The sequence below is a fragment of the Etheostoma spectabile genome, chromosome 9 (genome assembly GCF_008692095.1).
Source record: "Etheostoma spectabile isolate EspeVRDwgs_2016 chromosome 9, UIUC_Espe_1.0, whole genome shotgun sequence".
NCBI classification, from domain to species: domain Eukaryota; kingdom Metazoa; phylum Chordata; class Actinopteri; order Perciformes; family Percidae; genus Etheostoma; species Etheostoma spectabile.
Genome location: NC_045741.1, coordinates 8,511,445 through 8,514,278, shown reverse-complemented (window position 1 = coordinate 8,514,278; position 2,834 = coordinate 8,511,445). Strand labels below are relative to the sequence as shown.

The 2,834-nt window shown below is 48.3% G+C and overlaps 1 protein-coding gene across 2 annotated transcripts in view; it reads left to right on the top strand.

Annotated features, from left to right (window-relative positions):
- The window catches only part of nos1apa (nitric oxide synthase 1 (neuronal) adaptor protein a), a 162,929-nt gene that overhangs the window by 70,265 nt on the left and 89,830 nt on the right, over window positions 1-2,834 (top strand). The gene's annotated exons all lie outside the window — the stretch shown is intronic.

Genomic DNA, 2,834 nt, shown 5'->3' with positions numbered 1-2,834 from the left:
GGGGGGGTGTATGTGGTGTGTATGAAATGTCTGTATCATCACTGCGCTGCATTTTTATGAATTATGATATTCTGGCCGTGGGTCACATCTCTGGCCCAGGTCCACCAGGCTCCGTCTCCGTTGCCGTGGCGGCCGCGATAGCAGGGTAACCAGCGGAAACGCTGGTACAAATACAGGTTTGGCTCTCCTGCTCAACAATATACAGCTGTGTTACTAACAATTAAAACTGTAGACAAATGTCAGAAGTGTGGAGCGGCGGCCGGTGTGTCTCTCCGTGTTGCTGGGAGCCGTGTGTGAGTGAATGGGGGCGGGGCTTACTCTGTCCTCTGTAACTGTCTAAATCTAGAAACTAAGCTGCGTGGTGCGGGGAACAACTCTGACTGGCACATGATCAGTCTGTGGTTCATAGAGCGGTAGATTGGCTTTGCAAAAAAAAGCCAATCTACATTCCGTTCTATGAACGGAATGACGCATTTAAAATGCTGCTGGATCACGCAAATATCATCATGGGATGCCAAAATCGTGATCGTGATTAAAATTTGATTAATTTTGCAGTCCTAGCCATAGTCTCCGAGCAGTTGGGTGTTCGATGCCTTGCTCAACGGCACATCTCTAATCTACCAGTCCACACTCCAGTCCTGGTCCAGCTGGTGCTAATCTTTTTATCTATTTTTTGAGTTCTACTACGTCTCCGTGTGTAACGTAGAGTTTTTCCAGCGTGTCTCTACGACGTGCAACGCTAGACAGCCAATCACAAACGTTATTAGATCCTGGTAGAAGCATGCTGCATGCTTATTGGCTCACTTATTGACGCTGATGAGATTTAGATATTAATTGGGTATTCAATGACGAGGCATTTTTCCATACTTGATACTTCAGAGGCAATTCGGTCGATGCCTCAAAAATATTGAAGCTTCTATCAATAGTGGACACATTTTTTAAAAATATGCATAAAGATGACAGCCTTGCAACTTGTGCAGTTCTTTTACTACACTGTGTTGCACGTGTAGACCTTAAAAATATTCTGTTTTAATCATGCTGTGGGTTTTTCTTTGTGCTAAAACGGGCACCAGTCCAGATCCATTTCCTGCATCCTGTGGCAGGATGTGGGAATCGATCGTCATCTTGATTAGACGGCAGGCAGAGGTGAGAATGGAGACGTTTCTGTGAAGGGGGACAAAGGGCTTGAGAGGAATCGAAAGTATGGGGGGGGGGCAATGTGGGAGGAAAGAGGCACAGGTGCCGAAAGAGTAAAGAGACGGAATGAAACCAGCGAAGTAAGTCAAAATAGCGGGAGTGCTGAGACCAGTGGGTCTGTGTTTCCAGGTGTGCTGACAGCTGTAATCCACAGAGACAGACTCCGGTCGACTTTAGCTCCCGAGATCCACAGGGAGTCTGACAGGTGGATGGAAACAAAGAAAAAAAATCACTTCCGTTCTCCTCACCACACTTTCATTTTTTCATCTCAGTTCATTAATCTGGGCTAGAAACCACTTACTCTTTTTCAAGGTTCCAGGCTGCTCTGCTGGACTCCTAGAAAATGTATTTAATATATTTAATATAACAAATCGACCGTCATCTAGGGCTGCATCAATTTTCATTGATCTGTCGCTTATTTCCTCGATTAATCGATTAAAGATGCAGTAGGGAAGACTTATGAAACTAACTTTCTGTCATATTTGTTGAAATTGATCTTCAATCAGAACTAACATAAAGCAGGTAATAAAAAAAAAATAAAATCTTGCTCCTCTACCTACAGCCTGTAATGCGATTTGCAAAAATCCACCGCACCCTGTTCAGATCCTCCAATCAGGGCCAAGGGGGGGGTGTCTAACTGCGTGTCAATAGGCTCGTTTGAAATGAGCCAGGTCTGCGCAGAATTGATCACCATAAATTGCCGCCCGTTACACGCCGGTTAGATCTGTACCCGACTTAATCTCGACTTGCTCTGATGTCACGCATAAGAGGGCAACAATAACCTCACAAGATCAAAGGGGCTGCAGGTTTGAGACGCAGGCACCGCAGTTGCTTTTCACCGACCGCACGACCCAGGTGGACCCTGATTGGTTCAGAATTGACTCAAAGTCCATCCATCTATCCATCCATCCATCCATCCATCTTCATCCGCTTTATCCGGTATCGGGTCGCGGGGGCAGCAGCTCCAGCAGGGGACCCCAAACTTCCCTTTCCGAGCCACATCAACCAGCTCCGACTGGGGGATCCCGAGGCGTTCCCAGGCCAGGTTGGAGATATAATCTCTCACCTAGTCCTGGTCTTCCCGAGACCTCCTCCAGCTGGACGTGCTGGAAAGCCTCCCTAGGGAGGCGCCCAGGAGGCATCCTTACCAGATGCCCGAACCACCTCAACTGGCTCCTTTCAACGCAGCGGCTCTACTCCGAGCTCCTCTCGGACGACTGAGCTTCTCACCCTATATCTAAGGGAGACGCCAGCCACCCTCCTGAGAAAACCCATTTCGGCCGCTTGTACATGGGCTCCGCTTCTTTCGGTCATGACACAAGCCTTCATGACCATAGGTGAGGGTAGGAACGAAAATTGCCCGGTAGATCGAGAGCTTTGCCTTCCGGCTTTTCGTCCTAACGGTGCGATAAACGGAATGTAATACCGCACCGGCTGCTCCGATTCTCCGAACAATCCTCAGCTCCATGGTCCCCTCACTCGCGAACAAGACCCAAAGGGTACGTAAACTCCTTCACTTGGGGTAAGGACTCATTCCCTACCTGAAGAAAGCACTCCCTCGGTTTCCTGCTGAGAACCATTACCTCAGATTTAGAGGTGCTGATCCTCAACCCAGCCGCTTCACACTCGGCTGCGAA